Source organism: Rhinopithecus bieti, unplaced genomic scaffold (assembly GCF_001698545.2).
Source record: "Rhinopithecus bieti isolate Rb0 unplaced genomic scaffold, ASM169854v2 scaffold_30732, whole genome shotgun sequence".
Taxonomy (NCBI): Eukaryota; Metazoa; Chordata; class Mammalia; order Primates; family Cercopithecidae; genus Rhinopithecus; species Rhinopithecus bieti.
The window spans coordinates 3,290,631-3,310,772 of NW_016814045.1; the positions used below are offsets into that span (position 1 = coordinate 3,290,631).

Consider the following 20,142-nt stretch of genomic DNA (forward strand, 5'->3'; position numbering starts at 1 on the left):
GCTGTCTCCTAGATCTGAAAACAAGGGCACGCCCTTCCTGAGTGCACATTCCTTCCCCACATTATTTACCCAGTCTTATGATTTCAAATGTTCTAACCCGGGCAGTTACCACAGCAGTCGACATCTCCTCCACTGTATTAAATGCCCATCTGTAGCTCCCTGAGGTCGTTCCTCAGAATAGCTGCAGATGTGTTTTCCCTGTTTTCAGAGGACAAGGGAATTAAGTTGCATGGCACTCTGGGCCTGACTTTGGACTTGAAGAAGTCTGGCATTCTGGATAGAAGGCTGACTATCATATTTTGCATGCATCCTGCTCAGAGCTCCCGCTGGCTGAGGTGTGGTTGCTCCAGTCTCTGTATGCCTAGAATCCATCTCCCTTTCTTTAGTAACCAAAGGTGGGCATGTGATGCTCACTCGGCTCATCCAAGACCCCAGGCCCCATCCACAGTGAAGCGTCTAGGGAAAGGCATGTGACTCAAGCCAGGCCCAACAGGAGTCCTTCCCTGAGGGTTTTCTGGTACAAACAGTACAGAAGACTCTTCTCTGGTTACAAACCTGTAAGGATATGGTGCCAGTCTGCCAGGGCTCCATCATGAGGGCACTGAAAGAAGCTGCCAGATGCAGAGGTGAGATTTGGATGGAGACAAGACCTAGTGGGCTCTGAGCCTGGAGTCTCTCGGGCCATCCTATTTCAAGGTTCTGCACTGCCATTGTTGTTGCTTGTTGGTTCATTTTCCTTTATCCTGCATTTCCTTAATTTCTGTCAATGATAATCCTGAGAGTCCTAAAAAATCCAGTTCCTCTAGGATGGAAGTAGTCAGACCCCATGAGACCACACACGGCCCCTGCAATAATTCCTAGAGTTTCTTTCCAGGCAGCTGGGGTGACATTAGAAGGTAGAGGAAGTGAAGAGAGCATCTCTCCCTCTCAGAGTGAAGACAGAGCATCTGATATGTACGATCAGCTTCCAAGTTGGAAAGACTCTTGTTCTGGTTTTGTCTTCATCTCTTAACTCTTAGATCACAAGCTCTAGATCACAAGTTCTTTAAACTCTTTCCCTTGACATCAAATGGGATACCACTAATACCCTCCCTCATAAGGCTGAGAAGATAAATTGAGGATGCTGGAGAAAGAACCTGCCCAGCACATAGTATAGTACAAAACACTGCTAATTTTCTTTCATTTTAAGTTCTACTGAAGGCCAACTCATCAGTACGTCACAATCTATGAAAAATCCAGGAGAGGAGATATCTGAGCTAAGAGCTTTCCCAGATCAAAAGAAAAAAAGTGACAGCCTGTCCTCACCTGTCCCCGCTGCATATTTCCAGATCTCTCTCTCTCTGCTCTTTAACCCATGGAGCTGAAGCTCAACAAAGACGAATGATCAAAAAAAAAAAAAAATCTTCCTCTTAAATGCAACTCCCTTTGACATGCATATGATGAAAATACCCTTTGCTCTTTTCACAACTGTTTGGCTGTTCTTGGCTCCTGACTGTGTGTTCCATAAATGTATGTTCATTTTAGATGGCAAATGCCTCAAAGGCAGAAGGTGGATCTGCAGGTCCCACTTCCTGCAGAGCTTGGAGGAATACCGTAGACAATGAACAATGACGGCAGTGATGGAAAGCTTGGGTCTGTGTCTTAGTCATGGGAAGAAGGAACAAAATGAAGAAGGGCCAGATGAGCTCTTAATATGAGTCAGAAAATAGACTGATGCTTACAATACACCATTATCCTTGACTGTCTCCACAACTCTGGCAGTTGCTATATCCATTTACGCAGTGAATACTGAGGCTCAGAAAAACAAAATTATGTGCCTATGTGGTGGAGGTGGGATACGGTAGTCTGACTTCATATCTGTTCTGTGGTTTCCCCTCTTCCCACTCCTAGTACACAGAATGGTTAATGGGTTAGGCAGATTGGGTTATCAGCGCCACCATCTAAATTTTAGCTTGAGCAAATTATTTATCATCTCTGAGCCCCATTTCCTCTATAATAAATGAAACAGTAATACCCATTTCCCAGGATAATTATGAAGATTAAATGAGATTCTGAAGATTATGGCATTTAAAGTCCCTGGTGCTTTGTAAGCATTCAACAAATGATAGTTGCTGCTGTGTGGTTGTGTTATTGACTATCATTTCCACTACATCTTCTCATCTTCCTAGGTTCACAGTGTTTTGTTTTTCTAAGACCACCAGAGCGGGTACAAAAGAACCAGCAACTAGGCAAGGGTAGGAGCAAAACTGCAAGTTTATTTTGGTCACCTAGCTTCAAGGGAAGAAGGTGGGTAGGGAGAGGTCTGTTGGCCCCCGACAAAAGGGGTCCCCAGAGTCACCCGTACAGCTCTCGGACGGAGTTCCAACAGTCCCGACCGCAGTGGGGAACCGACCGCAGTGAGGAAGCTGGGAAGTCCACGCGTGGCGATCCTCCGGAGCGGCTTTTCTAGGAGTGGGAGGGCGATAGGCGGGGCACGGGCGTGTCCGGGGCGTTCCGCAGGTGCGACCAGGTAAATCTTGGTCTCTTCAGATTGACATCACCTGGCGCATGCCTAGTTGGTCTGCACCTTCCCGGGTCGCCCGCTGGATTTTCGCGCCTGCGGGAAAAGTTGGGGGATGAAGAACCCGGAAGTGCGCCATCTTGCCTCCGTTCATCCAAACACACAGCTCAATGACTATTTTGCAAGAGGTATTTTGGTCCCTGTTTTCACCCTGAAATGTCTGTGGCTTCCACAGACAAGCTGGTAATACCTGCAGGCCTTTCCTACACACCACCTTTCCTACACCCGTTTCTAAAGTTCAGGGCAACAGAATCTGGCCCCAGGCTACCCCAAAGCCTAGAGAACTGCTCCTGCAGGGTGTGAGAGCCACAACTATGTTTTCACGTTGGCTGCAGCAGGGCTGGTGACTTCCATGTCCCTCATAAGGAAGCCAGATGGACCTTGCTCTCTCTCCAGCAGTCAGCACTGCTCAGGCAGCAAAGGCCATGAAGTAAGCTCTTTATCACCCAGGGCTGCTTCTCTTCGGCTTTTCTGTTGTTTGATAAACATTTGTAGGGTTTCCCAACAGCTAAAGTACTTCTGGCCTGCTCCTCCACCAGGCCCACAGTGAGTGCAGACTGAAGGAAACCAAGTCTCCCCCCACTCCTCCCCTTGCTTTCTGTGCCTCTGCCTTGGCTGCTCACATGTCTCTTCTCAGCAGCTCCTTTGCAGAGAGAGGGAAGGCCTGGATAAGTCCTCCCCAAGAAGGCCAATGCCTTCTTCCTTCTTTTTCTCAGGAAACAGCGAGGTTTACCTGAAAGAAGGTAGAATTTAAAGGCTGACAGGCAAGGTATGAATGCCAGGTCTGCGATTTCTTCGCTGAATGAACTTGCCTAAAACACCTTTCAGAGTCTCGATTTTCTCTTCCGTCAAATGGGTTTCTAATATTTACTAGCCACCAGATTGTGGAGAGAAGATGCAATGAATAGAGGCGGAAGCAATACAGACTAAGTGATAGCCATCCTAGATCCTTTCGAATTTCCTTGCTATGGCATTGAATTGTTTGAAAGACGTTAAGAGGAGTGATCTAAATTAATCCCTCCATTTCCATATAAAATATTTGACAACTTTTTTTCTGGTAGAATAAAGATCAGAGATCAGCAACATTTTTCTGTAAAGGGCCAGATTAGAAATATTTTCCACTTTGGGGGCTGTATAGTCTCAGCCACAACTATGTAACTTTGCCGTGTAGCACAGAAGGGGCCATGTATCATACGTAAATGAATAGGTGTGACAGTGTTCCAATAAAACTTTATTTACAATAGCAGGTGGCAGTGGGCTGGACTGGCTCACAGGCTGCAATCTGCCCAGCCTTGGGTTTGGAGCTGGTGAAGAGCATGCCCCTGGCCAAGCAAAGCAGAGGGCCAACCTCCCTCTTTCTGCCAGCACCCTCTTAGAAATCCACTTCGAGGGCTCCAGAGACAGAGCCCATGCAAGCCACTGAAATCCCCCCTCTGCCTTTGAGAACTGGAGGTTTAGATTTATGGGCATGACAATTTGTTTCACATAATTCTGTCAGTAATTACATCGACTTCCACCAGCAGCCATTAGGTAAATGATTTGGCCCTTTCCCCTGAGTAATATTTTCCCCCACTGAAATAAATGGAGGGTGCATTTCTCTCCCATAAGTTAAGCATATTATTTGCCTCATCACACAAGGCAAATGCAGTAGCTCTGAGCTATTAGTCTATCACTGCAGCAATCAGACGGCCAGGAGCCAGAAGTAATTTACAACAGGGAAGTAAACAGGGCCCCAGATAAATAAATAAGAGACCCAGGCTGATCTGGGGCCTGAAAAGATTAAGTAATGAGAGTATCTAACGAGAGATTTAGTGCTAAGTGAACTAGGACCAAAGCAGCATCCCATGGAGGAATGAAATTATATCACTGGAAAAAGATATTACTGAAGTCCCTCATGCTGAGCAGGGAAATCAGCACTTCTTGGGAGGGGAGGGCTACCACCATTAGCATAGCAATTTGGGACTCCTCATTGGAGTCTGGCTAATTAGCTGTAGGTAAATGAGTTCTATATGGTAGGTAAGCAGGGGGCAGTGACCTTGCCCACCAGGAAAGCCTGGTCAGGTCCTCAGTGGTGGTGGGATTCTAAGCACCAGGCTGGGGTCTTTTCTTAAATACAAAGCCTCCTTATAAAGGAGAAGTAACTATCTGGGATGGAGAAGAAAATGATGCTGATACAAAGCTGACTTTAGCTTTTTAACTTCTGAAATGCCTAGAGGGTGGAGACTGGGCTCCTAATGAATTGTCTTCCCTGGAACTGCTGTGAGCCCTGGGAAGCAGTCTCTGTCACCCCCACCTCAAGGAGACTTCCTTTCTCTTCCCTTCCTTTGAGGGAAGAGAGTGGCACTGCCAGTCTCTCAATAGCAGGGTGGAATCCTTAGGGAGTCATCCTCCAATTTTTCCTTCTGATTGCCTATTCTGTTGATTCTTTCCTTGGAATCACTCTCATGTGAGGTTTGTCCTTTCAGTTCCCTTCTTTAAGAAAAAATGTACATCATGACAGCAACCACGTGGAGGCAGTCCTAGTGCTTTGGTAGAACCACTCACAATTTTTCTACAGGTGAGAATGGCTAATCCTTAGTTTCTGCCGCAAATCTATCACCAGTATCATCAACATCCTTTTCTTAAAAAAGTAACTGCTATCCCAGCTGGCCCAACCCAGGGAAGCATCAATCTTTTACTTCTTGTAAGCTAAGATTCTGTCTTCTGTGATCCCCCTGTCGCTTAATGAAAAATCATGGCTAAGGTAAGCAGGTACCTTTAGGCTGTGCCCACAGCAACAAACCAGAAATCTGAGTGCTAAGGTTTGTGAGTCCCCCACTGCTCCATGCCTCCATTTCTCCAACTGTAAAATGAGGGCATTGCTATAGAAGTTCCAGAAGGTGTCATTCAGCTCTGGCATGCTATGAAGGTGGCTTCTTACCCACTGAGCGGTTGCTGTAGAGACAAGAGCTTACACAGAGCTTGGCACAGAATGGAGAGTCACATGTGTGATCAGAGATTCTTCCAGCTGCCTTGGGAGGAGCCAGACAAAGACTAAAACAAACCTGAGATATACCGCACCCCACCACACACACACGACTCTTATTTTCTTTCTTTCCTTTCTATTACCATATCTCTATCTTTAGCACCCCTATTCCCTGTTTAATTTTATTGTTGCTGTTATCTTTTCTTCCTTCCTCCCCTTCTTCCATTCTTCAGGTTTTCTTCCTTTCTTTCCATTCTATAACCCTTCCCCCCGACCCGATTCATTTAACGAATATATTCTCACTCATAAGACACCTCTTCTCTTTCTTATGACATGGATTAAAGATAGTGATGAAGTCAGGTTGTTCCTAACAGCAGCCTCTCTCATTGACTTTATTGCTCTTGAGCAAATAAAGAGAATCTCAAGAGCTTACATTCTTCAGTGCAAGGTGGGTGACGGGCCCATGACTGAATGATGGTAGGTTTGCAGAAAGGAGAAGTGACAGGTAGGGGTGGAGGGGGCAGGATGTAGGAGAAGAACAAACAGTAGGTTGGTGGTACAGCTTTATACAACACCAAGCCCGAGTGTCTCAGAGTTAGTTTGGAAAACATTAATATGTTGTTGCACCAGTGTGGTTCTGGTTCAATTATTTTAGAAGATACGGTTCATTTCAGGTCTGGACTAATTCACCAGAGGTATTTCAAACAACCTCTGGTTTAGATCTCAGATCAAGAAAAAAAATAATTTGGAGGTTTAGGTCAATGTTCAATAAATTAGTGAAACCTATTCCTTTTCTTTTTTTTTTTCCAGACAAGGTTTGGTTTTGTTTGAGTCTCCACAGGTTATTTTGTAAAGCCTTCACTAAGTTGAGGCTTCCAATAGCTAGACAATCCCTTTCAATGTCTATCAGAAGTCAAAAAATCAGTGAGGCCTAGAGATGAAGCCAACACAGCTTATCTTTTCATTTCACTGTATCGCAGAATATTATTCCCAGATCTTTGAAACAGCATCAAAAACAACATTCCCCTCCCCAGCTCTCAGTCTCAAGCACTGGCTCACATCTGCTTGAAGAGGATTCTAGCATGGGCTGTTTCTTTCTCTTTGGTGGGAGACCCACTGTTGGAGTATGAAATCCTCCCGCACTGGGTTAGTTTTATTCTCATTTGTGTGTGTTTGTGTGAGTGTGCATGAGCATATGTGTGTGTGTGCGCGCATGCTGTTAACTAGTCATTCGGGGCTTTTGCAGGGCAATGAGGAGAGAGCTCTGGTTTGGAACAAAAGGCACCTTTGACCATATAGTGAGAGGGAATAGCAGATTTTGGAGAGACCAGTTTCCTTCTCTCATTTGCTCATTTCCAGAGTGTGTAGCGAGTACCCACCATGTGCTAGATGCAGTGGTAGATGATTGACTTTAGAGTCAACAAAACAGATAAAATCCCTGCATTCAAGAAGCTTACAATCTACTAGGGGGATGAAAGAGCAAAATACAAACAAGTAAACAAATAAATGAGCAAAAAGAATTTCAGGTAATGATAAGTGCTATGAAGAAAATAGAGCAGGATCATCTTGTAGACAGTGACCAATAAGGAAGGGGACTATGACTGCAGACAGGGTTGTCAGGAGAGGGTTCTCTGAGGAAGTGATGGCTGAGCCAGGGCTTGAATTTCAGGAAGGATCTGGCCACACTGACATTTGAGGTCAGCATATTCCAGGCAGAAGGAACAGCAAAGCCAAGAAGAGAATACAATTGTTGGAGCAACAGGAAGAAGGCTCATGATGCTTCAGTGTGGTGTACGTGGGGAGAGTGGCGTGAGATGGCACTAGGACGAGTACCAGGGGCCAGATGATGTAGTGCAGGAGCTTAGGATTTCTTTTCAGGACTATGTAAAGTCATTGGAACTTTTAATTGGGGGAAAGAGGAGATCCGATTTGCCTTAAAACACTAATGGTGGCTGTTCGATTGACAGTGAACAACACAGGAATAGTGGATGCAGCAGGAAGATTACTGAGGTCCTTGAAATCCAGCTAGAAGGACTGCTGGTCCACGGTGATGACAACAGAGACAAAAGGTGGTGAACACTTTGGTAATGCATGGTGAAGACAGAGATGGCAAGTGCTACCCAATATGCACATCACTCACATCAACAGCCCTCTACTCACGGAGGAACTGTAGAACAGAATATTCCCTGGGCAACTCTGTCTTTCCCTGCTGCTTCTTTTCCAGCCCCATTAGACCTAATGATCTCCCATCCTTCACTTTTATTTAAATAAAGGAAGTGTCACACATAGGGAAAATGATCTGCAGAGAATACCATTAGCAATGGAACACCTAACAATTATTTCCTAAGATAATGTTGTTCAACAGCTCCGCCCTTGAGAACTGGTGGTTGGCAACGGTCTGCTCTGAGTTCTAGCATGAAATGAAAGTCCGTGAAGGTCTCAGGTGGAAGCCTGACCCACGCACATCTCTTCCAGGGAAAAGAGAGCTCTCCCTGGAGGCCAGAAAACATTTACAGGAATAATTTACCGTCTCTGACACAGATCTGCCACTATCATCTCTAGGGACCAAAAACACCAATTATGAGCCAAGACATCAAAGAGCTTCCCTCAACCATCACTGCGGCTGCCTTTCTAATCCCTAATATCTCACCATAGCATTGCCCAATAAGTCTAGCACTAAAGTGAAATTATATCTGTGAGTTGATTCAGTAGCCCCAAAAGGATTTTCATTTATCGGTCTGGGATTCTCCTATAGAGAGAAGGTTTTATGTGTGTGGGGGTGGTATGTTAGGTGTATGTGCCTGTGCTTTTGACAAAAAGGAGTCAGAGTGGGAGACAGATACAGGAAGAAGACTATTAGAGCAATGATGTCAAGAAAACTGATGATTCTGCATTTCTCTCTAGATTGCTACCATTGGTTTTCATCTTTTAAAAATTATTAAAGTTGGCTGGGTGCAGTGGCTCACACCTGTAATCCCAACACTTTGGGATGCTGAGGTGGGCGGATCACGAGGTCAAGAGATCGAGACCATCCTGGCCAACATGGTGAAACCCTGTCTCTACTAAAAGTACAAAAAAATTAGCTGGGTGTGCTGGCACGTGCCTGTAGTCCCAGCTACTCGGGAGGCTGAGGCAGGAGAATCGCTTGAACCCAGGAGTTGGAGGTTGCAGTGAGTCAAGATCATGCCACTGCACTCCAGGCTGGTGACAGAGTGAGATTCCATCTCAAAAAAATAAAAATAAAAATTATTGAAGTTAGATTTATCTGAGCATCCTGATCCACAATACAGTTTCATGAATCCCAAATGCAATGAGGCTGAGATAGAGGAGATTAGTCCTAGGTTATCCTTGTACTCTCTTCAAAATCCGGTTTTCTTCTTTAGACCGAGCATTTTTACCTCCAAAAGTCAAGATGCTCCCTTTATCTGGAGAAATGTTGGCATGATTCAACATATATTTCCATCAAAAGCTGACTCGTTGACTAAAAATTCAAGTCCAGAGTCCCAGACACACCGAGAGGCCAAATCATCAGTTCAATAGCAGGATATTCCACTTGGCCAACCTTGGGGAGAGTTTCTGGCTATGCAACAGGCAGTGCTAATCAAGGGGCAGGGGGGCACACTTCTAAGCAGGCTTCATCACCATAAGCAGGGTGAGGAGAATTAGAAAAGGAATGATGGGAAGAAAGAAACATCATGAATAAAACATTAGAATATTATTCTAAACCATGAATCAAAAACTCAGGTCCAGCACACCGAATTTAGGCAAGGAGCGTGAAATTGACTTAAACGTCTCCATTTCTATTTGGTTTGGACAGTGCTGTGTTATCATAGCTTTGCTGTTGTTAATATTGCGTCAACACTTTCATTACAGGCCTCAACCTCCAGGACTTTGTAAGTGAACTGCAAAGCTTACAAATGGAATTTAATGTTCAAATCTAGGATACTGAGTCCATAGGAAAGCCAGAAGAAAGACAAAGTTACAGATGTTTCTGGTGATTTGAAATTATGCTAGAATTTGGGGCATCAAATTAAAATACTATTTGTCCCCTGGAGGGATTCCCAAATGTTGGTTGAAAATGAGAGATAATTAGGCTCTTTAGAAATGTTTCTGTTGATGCTGAATGTGGTTCAAGAACAAATATTTCAAGATTATTAGATGTGGGTACATTTGCATCATTCAGACAACTGAAGAATGTGTGTTTGGGTTCTGCTCGCCTCAAAAGGTTGTTATTTTTCTATATACAATGCAGTATTTCCCTGATATTTAATTTCATGGATAGTTTCTAACTCCAGATAGAGAATGAAGAACCCATGGTATGGGTGAAGGCTGGCTTCTGGTCCTCATTCTTAACAAAGAGATGACTATTTCAGCACCCTTGGTGATGCCACAAAACCCTGCCTAGGCTGGCCGACCCCACCACATGTCACAGGGTGCTGAGAGCGGCACTGGTTTTGTGGAGAAAGGGCTCAGCTGTCACAGTTTCAACTCCACAGGTGGGTCCCAGCCAAGGAAGTCTGAGAAAGAGCCAGGTGGCAAGAAGCCCACACTTACACCCACTGGGCTCAGGTTAGACATTTCTGAGTTCTATATTTAGCATCCCAACCACCAGCACATTGGAGTGACACACACACAGTAGGTGTTCAACAATGCTTTAGTTGTCCCTGGACACACACTTCTCTTCCTAGAAATGGGGCAGGAATATGAACAGGGAATTGACTGAGTTCCAAGTATCAGCTGGGTGTTTGTTTTATTTTTCCATTTTCCTAACTCACTATTTTCATGTGTAGTAAAGGAGAGTGTACTGATGTATGAAGCGAGGAGGTGAGCTTGTCTTGCCATCAGCTGTTCAATGTACCACCAGGGCTAAGATTTAGGAGGTTTTTCTGAAGCCCTTACACATACAACCCTTTCTCCCTACATTCCTCCTTTCCTGCAGTGAGTGATTCAGTTGGTCCTAGATTTCACCATTATCTCTAATGGTCCAGTGCTGCTCAACAAAGGTTGGTCTGATTTCCTTAAAGGATGGCTTTTCTCACTCTGGTCCACGGCATGACTCTAGGATGATAGAAATATCTTCAGAAAACCATCTTGGAAGGCACACCAAGTAAACCAGCAAAAACCCTTACCTTCAAACCAAAGAAAATACTAAATCCATGAAATCACTTAAGCCACCCTTCCAAAGAGAAGGAGATTCAAAATGTTTTATGCAGCAACCTATAAGAAACTCATTTTGTGGGATGTTTCACATTCCAGCCCATGGTTTATTCCCCCATATATCCCTGCCAGTAATATCAACCAGATGTGGCAAAGAAGTCTGTGCAGAATTGTAAAAATTACAAGCATATTCTGTAATTCCAAAGCATTGTAAAGTCACAGTTTGGTTTTCTTTCCTTCTTAAAAAAAAATTTAAAAACAATTTCCAAGCTGGCAGAATGTACTTCTCAGTACAAGTATTGCCTGATCACGTTAGAAAACTCTTCTGCTGGTCCACAGGGCTGAAGAGACAAAAAACGTAAAACCCAACTCTACCTTTGATAAATCATGGGAAATTTAGAAAGGTCTACTTGCTAGCATGTATTTAGGTCTATAAATCTTTTTCTTTCAATGTTTTAAGTATTAATATCCTAGATCTCAGATAGGAGCATGTGCTCATATATACTCATAGGAGCATACAAGTTCAAAATATTGAACCATGAAAGCTTCATAAATTTACGATTGTTATCTCTCTCTCATTCAAGATGTGTTTTTGCATAGAAAGAACACCATAAGGTAGGGAAAAAATGCACAGGGAGTAAGAGGGTGAGAAAGTCAGAGAGACCTGGCTTCATTTCTGGTGAATGGGTGAAACTCAAGCCCAGTTTCATCATCAGTGCAGCAGACCTAAAAACACCTTTCCTGCAGGATTCTTGGGAGGACTGAAGGAGTTGGCATCAACATAAGGTACCTAGCATACATTAGGTGCTCAAAAGATGTTTGGTTCCTTCCTTTAAAATATATAAAATAACAGGGGCTGTATGAGATAGATGTTTCTTAAAGTATGCCCCTAAGTGACACACAACAAAATCACCTAGGGTGCCTATTTATAAAGTCAAATCCCCTGGTCCACTCCAAATCTAATGAACCAGACTTCCTGGACGTGTGGCCTGGGATACAGCATTTTAACCATCATTTCAAGAGATTTGCTTCTATATGCTAAGTTTGAAAACCAACCATAGCCTAGGTCCTTGCTCTGCTGTGGTCCTAGGCCAGCACGATCACTCGGGAATCTGTTAGAAATGCAGATCCTTAGGTCACACTCCAGACTCACACCATCAGAATTCACATTTTAACAAGATCCTTAGGTGTTCAGATACATACTAAAGTTTCAGAAGCACAGGTCTAGATTGCTATTCCCAGCTCAAAAATTCTGTAATGCAGAATCTACAAGGCCGTTTAAATGTTAGCCTTGTTACCAACTCTGTGGTAAGTCCACAGGCTTCTGTGCTCAGCTGGACACATCCTATTGGAGGAGAGAGACGACACCTCCCAGACCTTCATCCCTGGCACTGGCTTCAGATACTATAGAGAGAATGACACAGCACCCACCATAATCCATTCTGTGTTCGCACACAGATTGAAGCAAAACCTGTTTTCAAAAGCACGACAAACCCTGGAATTGATGACATGTGCCATAAGACAAACACAAGGCTGGCCTCACTGCAGCATTCAGCGTTTGGGGGATCAGGGAGAAAAATCAGGAAATGGGGACTCAGTTTGCAAGGACATTTTGCATGAGCTTTGGGTGGTTGTGTCCCTGAAAAACATCACCCCACGTATGAGATGGTGAAGCTGGTCCTGCCATCCCTGGCCTCTGAAATCCAGGCCGGCACACAAGGGAGCAGGTCTCTGCATCCAGCTTCAGGCAGGCGGGCAGTCTCTGAAGCCCCCCACCAGCCCGATGGATTGGTTTTCCTGTTGTGCTATTATCATTTCACCACATCAGATAACAACTCCACTGGAAAATTGGGTAGTATGGTTTTTGTTTTCTCCACTGGGTTTTCACTTTTATGGCACTGTTTCACATCAATGCAGAGTTTTATAGGGACACATATTGCATGTAGTTATGTTTTAAAGTTTAGTGCTGAATTGGAAGACTAAGGTGGCTGCAAAGGGCTCTGTGAGTAGCAGAAAGCACTACCTAGAGGTGCACGGCTCCAGTCATTCAACAACTCTGAGCTCATTTAGGGCTTCGTAGAGATAAAGGAGCTGGCATTCACTGAATTCGTAACTAGGCGCCTGGCACTTTAGTTACTAACTTCTCAGAAGTACAGTACAGGAATCATGGTTAGGAGTGTGGGCTCTGGAGTCAGGCAAGCTTGAGTTTCAACTTTGGCTCAGCCAGTTACCGGCTCTGTGACCTTGAGCAAGCTGTCTAAATCTCTAGGCCTCTGTTTCTGTCTCTTTAAAATGGGGATAATATCATATCTACCTCTGACATCTGAGAGGGAGTGACAGAATATAGGTGAAACACTTTGCAGAGCACCTGACCCCTAGCAAATACACCACACACATTTGGGAACTAATCAGGGCTGAATTGCCCCTGCCCCCCACCCCCGAAAGGCTTATGTTGAAGCCCTAATCCCAATGCCTCAGAACATAACCATATTGGAGATCAGGTTGCTAAAGTGGTGATCAAGCTAAAATGAGGCCAGCAGGGTGGAGTCCTAACCCAACATAACTGGTGTCCTCATAAGAAGAGGAGGAGACACCAGGGGTATGCTACCACAGAGGCACGACCACATGAGGCTGCAGCAGGGAAGGTGGCTATCTGCAAGCCAAGGAGAGGGGTGCCAGGAGGAACCAATCCAGCCAGCATCTTGATCTTGGACTTCTGTCCTCCAGAACTGTGAGAAAATACATTTCTGTAGTTTAAGCCACTCAGCGTGTGGTATTGTGTGATGGTAGCTGAGCAAGCTATTGTAGGAACTATGATTAGCATTCCTATTGTATAGCTAACCAACACAAGACTGAAAACAGTGAGGTCACTTGCCCAGGGTCACCAGAAGGGGGGATTCAAACCCAGGTCTGTCTGGTTCCCAAGTTTCTGATCCTTGCTTTAATGTTGGACTGCCTCAAAGAAACATGAGATCATGGTTCTGAATGCAGCTTCCAATTTGCGTGGGCTTGGAGCATGTACACACGACACCTGTGATAAAAGCAGAAAATGGTGAATATGAAGAGGCAGTGCGCACTAGCCGAGATGAGAATTCAGAGGAGGACTCAGCCCCGGGAAGCAAGTTCCCTGGAAGCTGGAGTCTAGCAGCCTTGAACTAGCAGGCTAGCAGGCGAGGTTTCACCATGTTGCCCAGGCTGAACTTTCTGGTGGGGAATCTGCTCTTCCATGATAACAGCGCCAGTGACTCGGGGCTAAGTTGGTTGGCCACATTGCATATAGTTTTTGGGTGCCTGGGGATTAACTTTCCAAGTCACTTGCAACTCCACTGCCCAAGTGAACGACAGCAGGTTTAGCCTCAGTGGCATTTTTTTTTTTTTTTTAAAGCTGTCAAATACCTCGTAGAAGGGAATGGAGAATAGATAAGCCCTCCACCTGACTGTAAGTACAACTGCTTATGCAGCTATGGGTTTTTTGTTTGTTTGTTTGTTTTTGAGACGGAGTCTCACTTTGTCACCAGGCTGGAGCACAGTGGCGCGATCTCAGCTCACTGCAACCTCTGCCTCCCGGGTTCAAGTGATTCTTCTGCCTCAGCCTCTGAGTAGCTGGGACTACATGCGTGCGCCACCACGCCCAGCTAATTTTTGTGTTTTTAGTAGAGACAGGGTTTCACCATGTTGGCCAGGATGGTCTCTATCTTTTGACCTCATGATCCGCCCACCTTGGCCTCCCAAAGTGCTGGGATTATAGGCGTAAGCCACTGCGCCCTGCGGCAGCTGTAAGTTTTAAACCATTATCAAATATGGAACCTGACTACTTGAACCTGAATCTGGGATAGGTGGGCTGAAAGGAGTCCCTTGGACTGCTCACCCTTATAGGGCAAAGATAAACTTTTTTTTTTTCTTTTTTTTTTTTTTTTTGAGACAGAGTCTCGCTCTGCCACCCAGGCTATAGTGCAGTGGCACAATCTCAGCTAAGTGCAAGCTCCACCTCCCGGAATCAAGTGATTGATCCTCACCTCGGCCTCCCGAATAGCTGGGATGACAGGCATGCACCACCATGCCCAGCTAATTTTTGAATTTTTAGTAGAGACAAGGTTTTGCCACATTGGCCAGGCTTATCTCAAACTCCTGACTTCAAGCGATCGGCCCGCCTCGGCCTCCCAAAGTGTTGGGATTACAGGCGTGAGCCACCACTCCCGACTGCAATGATAAATTCTTAAAAAAAAAGTTGTGAACCATGTGTCCCTCAGCTCCCACGAAAGCTCTCTAATCTGGTAAAACACAGAGGGTGTATTTTGTTTGTTTGAGGTGGGGTCTCACTCTGTCGCCCAAGCTGGAGTACAGTGGTGTGATCTCAGCTCTCTGCAACCTCCGTCTCCAGGGCTCAAGCGATCCCTGCACCTCAGCCTCACAAGTAGCTGGGACCACAGGTGCAGGCCACCATGCCTAGCTATATTTTTGTATTTTTGGTAGAGGCGGAGTTTCACCATGTTGCCCAGGCTGGTCTCGAACTCCTGAGCTCAGGCAATCCGACGGCCTTGTCCTCCCAAACTGCTGGGGTAACAGGCATGAGCCACTGCACCCAGCCATGCAGGGGATTTTAATCACTGCTTGCATCTTGCCTTCTGCTCCTTCTAAAGAATTTCTGGCAATATTAACCAGTCAGCCTTTAAATAACTAGAAATCCTTCACTGTCTCTCCCATGGGTAGGTTAAAGAAAAACCTGGAAGGGGATGGCAAAGGGAGAAACTAATAGCCTATAGGCCATGCAAGATCATGCTCCATCCTGTCCTCACTAGATGAAGCCCAGAGAGGCCAAGTAACATGCCCAGAGCCACACAGCTTACAGGTAGAAGAGCCAGCATGACGACCCAGGTCTTCCCACTCCAAGTCCAGTGCTCATCCAACCCTCTTCTAATTTGGAGACTGGACTCCTTCCCTAGGTGCTGCAATGTTTATGCCACAGAGCCTAAAGCCCCAGCGTATGCACTACTCTCATCAGCTGGCCAGTCAAGGTCAGCCATGACCATCTTCCATGCAGTATTTACTATGTGCTTTGTTCAATGCCAATTATTTTCCCCCAGATAATTCCTATTTATCCTCACAACAACATGGAGAGGTCATTTCTACCATTGTCTATGTTACTGATGAAGAACCTGGGACAAGAGAGGTTAAGTAACTTGCCAAAGGTTTCGGGACACACAGTGGGCAGTCCCTTAACCCCTTCACTTGACTGCCTCCTCCTGTCCTCTGCTCTGGGTCAGGTGCTGCAGCAGCCTAGAAAGAACAAAAGCCCAGTCTCCACACTTGACCATGATCTATGTCAGGATGTCAGGGGGCAAATATTTACTGAGTGACCCAAGTATGGTAGAGACCTCACTGGGCATTTTGCAGACCACAGCAATATAAGTTCAGGGCACTTCCAAGATCTGGGATTTCTGGGATTCTATGGCTCATGCTCTGTGTGTTTGAACAGCATAAGAGGACAGATACCCTGCTAATACACACATGGGTCAGATGGTACTGGCTGTAAGATGGGTGCACGGAGGGTAACCAGCAAAGTCCTAAGGGAAACCCTTGGATATATGACAGGTCCATCACCAATCCTTTTGAGCATAACTTCAGCTGCCTATGGTAGTTAGCATGGCAGTGTGGTATGGCAGAAAACATAAGGAATTGGCAAAGACACAGATGTGTACCAAGTCCAAGTTCCACTGCATCCTAGTTATACAACTATGGGTAAGTTAGATACCCCTAAGCTTTAGAAATAGATTTAATAATGATTCTCTTTGCATGATTGTTGTGATGGTTAAGTCTAAGCATTGAGGCAAAGTGCCCAGTACAGTACTGCTTCTTAGATAGATGGGATATATAATATATACATATATATATATGCAGTAATATGCAGTAATCTAAACTTTGAGCTTTAATTTCCTCATCTATAAAATGAGAGCATTGATTGAGGCTTAGGCAGGGAACTCCCAGTAGAGACAAATGCAGACTCTGGAGTCAGGTTACCCAAATGTGAATCCTGTTTCTGCCACTAAGTAGTTGTCTGATATTGTTCAAATTCTTTAACCTTTCTGTACCTGTTTCACATGTATAGAACAATACTAACCATAGTACCTATCCCACAGAGTTGTCAGGAGAATCAAATGAGTTAATAGACATGAAGTGCTCAGAACAGCACCTGGCACTCAACGTGTTTGCTAGCGCTATTACCTATCTGAAAGTGCTATTGTAAGGATCCAAAGTACTCAAAGCACAGGGAACTGCATATACAGTGGATGCTCAATACACTAGCAGACATCTGTTGTTTTCGCATTTCACGTCCCTTCTTCTGTCTTCTGATAACAGAATTACTCTTTACTGTGGTGAGCCCATTCTCTAAGCAAGTGGGATGAACACAGCTTGATCATCAGAGGACACCATCTCATTAGCAACATTGATTGGCTGGGACATGGGCATATATGACCAAGCTAAGTAATCAGTGTCTACCCTCAGTTCTTTCCAACAGGAACATTGACCAAGTCCCTCTTCACCAGGATCTCTGAATTAGTGCATTTTGAGTCTTTTGCATTAGCTCACAAACAAGTCCACGGTTCCAAGGGAGTGAAGGAACAAGAAGAAGACCTAATGACATGAGCAAGACCCTGGATCCAGCTGTTCTTGAAGCCATTCATAACTACTACTGCTCTTCTCAGCTATGTGAATCAATACACTGCCTCTTTGGGCTAAACTAACTTCTGTCACTTGCTAGTGAGTGGTGTTATAGTCACAGCATAGGTTCTCATAAATATTATTTCCCTTTTCATTACTATTCAAAGCCTGTTTTTATTACATGACTATAGACTTTCCAAGAGATATTCTTTGGATAAATACAAAATATTAAGTAGTTTTGCCTGTATGACAAATAAAAAAAGTAGTATCAAGAATTGTTTATCCCACATGGCATACTCTGGCGTAGCCAGCCACACAGAACCCACATTTAGCATGAAAAATGCCTCACTGTGTCTATTGAGATGCAGTGCTCTTTTAAAACAGAGCCAGTGGCATATGTATACACACTCATGATTGCACAGTTATTGATTTCTAATTTGTACCCTGCTTACTTCCGAAAAGGCTCTCGAGTGGCTGACAAAATAAGACAAAGACACAGAGGGCCATTAAGAAAAATCAAAGATCAAGCCCAGAGAGAAAAAGGGATTGCTGATTATAGCCCAAACTTGGGTTAATATAGCTGCTCCAATAAAAAAAATTATATTTAGCTCTCAGCTTTTTGGCAGCCATTCAAAGTGTGTCATAATAGGGCACACAGAGAACTGGACATCCTTCATGTCTATAGCTCAACACCCAGAACAGAGGCCATGCTGGAACAGACACCCAGGGAAAACCTTACTGAATGAGTGAGTGAATGAATAAATGAATGAACAGTGGATAAAAGAATCAAAGCTCGCCAAGGGCACTGTTTCTATCCTTAGGCCTATATCATTCATTTATTCATCTACCCATTCAACCACCACTGACTGAGTGCCTATGTGTGCCAAACTACACCCGGACAGGGACCCAGCAAGAGACGGATACCAAAATGAGTCAAACGTCATCCCTGCCTTCCCAGCTGCAGCTCTCTGACTTGAAGCAAAAGCTCAGCGTAATTGACCTCAATGCTTATCACAACTCCTAGTCTCTTCATGCCTCCCAGAGAAAGGAGATCAGAAACTGAGGTTGTAAAGACGGGAACTGTAGGAGTAATAATAGTTGCCTTGGTGCTTACACTTATAGAGCAATTAAAAAAAAACACGCACACCACGATCTCACTGGATACTTACACTTCCTCTATAAGGTAGGTAAAAGGGAGGAGAGGGTATCTCCCTTTACTGATGAAGATATTTAGATACCAAAGGAAAAGTGACTCTCTCAAGCTCTCTCAGGACATGGCAGAGGACATAACTCATAGGTTCCCCATGCCCACGTCCCTGGCTCCCAGAATCTCAGAGACCTGTTATCACCACTTGAACTTCCTACTTTGCCTGGATCAAGACCAACTCTGCAAAAATGGCCATCACCTGATAGTCATGGGAAGGTTTCTGTGAGCAAGAACCAGCCCACCTGACAACCTGCAGCGGCTGGGATGCTCAGACCCCACCCACATAAAATCGTCCAGCATTCCAGCCTCACAGGTTGGAAGTACCTTCCCTTTGCCTGAGAAATGAGAAATGATGCTCATTTCTCAGATGGATAGTATATACTCTGCTGTAGTACTTAGTTAAGAGCAGGTTGAAAGGTGCAATGCAATACTGGGTGGAGAGATGGTGATTATGTGAGCATCTAAGGGCAGAGCTATACAAGGCAGGGATGTTACAAACCAGGGTGGTTTCCGGTATGCCTATTTGGCATAGCTTATCCAGCTCTTCTGGACCCCCCGGGCTGCTGAACAACATTTCCTCTGCCCCCATGCCCATCCACGCAGACCCAGACTGGAAGAGTAAAAAGGAGGGTATAGCCTTTCCTACATTTAGCAAATTCAGCTAGGGTGACTGAACCAGAGAAATGGGGCACACAGCAAGAGGAGACCCGACAAAGTTCAGAAGGCAAGCAAGACCACTGCATGACTGGAATACCAGACAACCCTTGCCTGTTCTTGTTCCAGCAAAGTGCCCTTTTAAAAGAAATTTATGTATATAGTCTCTGTGTGTGTGCGTGTGGCTGTGTGTATAGACATCTATAAATATATATTCCTAATTCCGAACTCCTTCGTAAGTGCACACACGGACATGTGTTTCATGTTTCCCAATTTATCTCAGGGCCTGGATGCAGTGTTTGGCTGCACAAGTAGGCATTAAATGCAACCACTGGGAATCAGAATGGTGGCCACAACGTTGGAGCCTCCCTGCAATGTTAGAGTCTTCCCAGCCAGGCTGTAAATCTTGCTACCTGACTGCAAAGCCATCCAGGACTGTGTCGCTTCATTCAGAAAGGTGAGCTTTGGGCAATCTAGTACACCCCATGAACCGAGTCACTACCAGCATGATTTCGGGTTCACTGTCAATAATTTAATTAGCACTTGCCTGACATCTGCAATACATGAATCACAGTCTCCACTGTCACCTGCAACTCCAGCTCCTGGGCTTCCAAACTCTCCCACTGAATAACAGAGGTATCTCCCACTCTCCCCTCTCCTCATTTTACCCTGCACCACTGAAAAGGATAAAGCAAAATTCAACATGCTTCTTCCTTTTCCCACAAAATCATAAACCCCCAGACCCAGGGTTCCTAGACTGGCAGCGCTAGGAAGTGGGGAAAAGGAAAAGGAAAAGTCAGGAGCTGCCCCAACCAGCAAAGTGATAAGGTTGCCGTGTTTGGTCCAAACCGTTGCCTTCTGAGACCACTGGCAGTCTCGCGTGAATAAACCTATCTCAAACCCCACCTCAGGGAATTTCCCTGAAGTAAGTTCAGACCC

At 44.9% G+C, this 20,142-nt stretch overlaps 1 protein-coding gene across 2 annotated transcripts in view; it reads right to left on the bottom strand.

Annotated features, from left to right (window-relative positions):
• Positions 1 to 20,142, bottom strand: part of SLIT3 (slit guidance ligand 3) — a 669,050-nt gene that overhangs the window by 536,935 nt on the left and 111,973 nt on the right. The window lies entirely within an intron of this gene.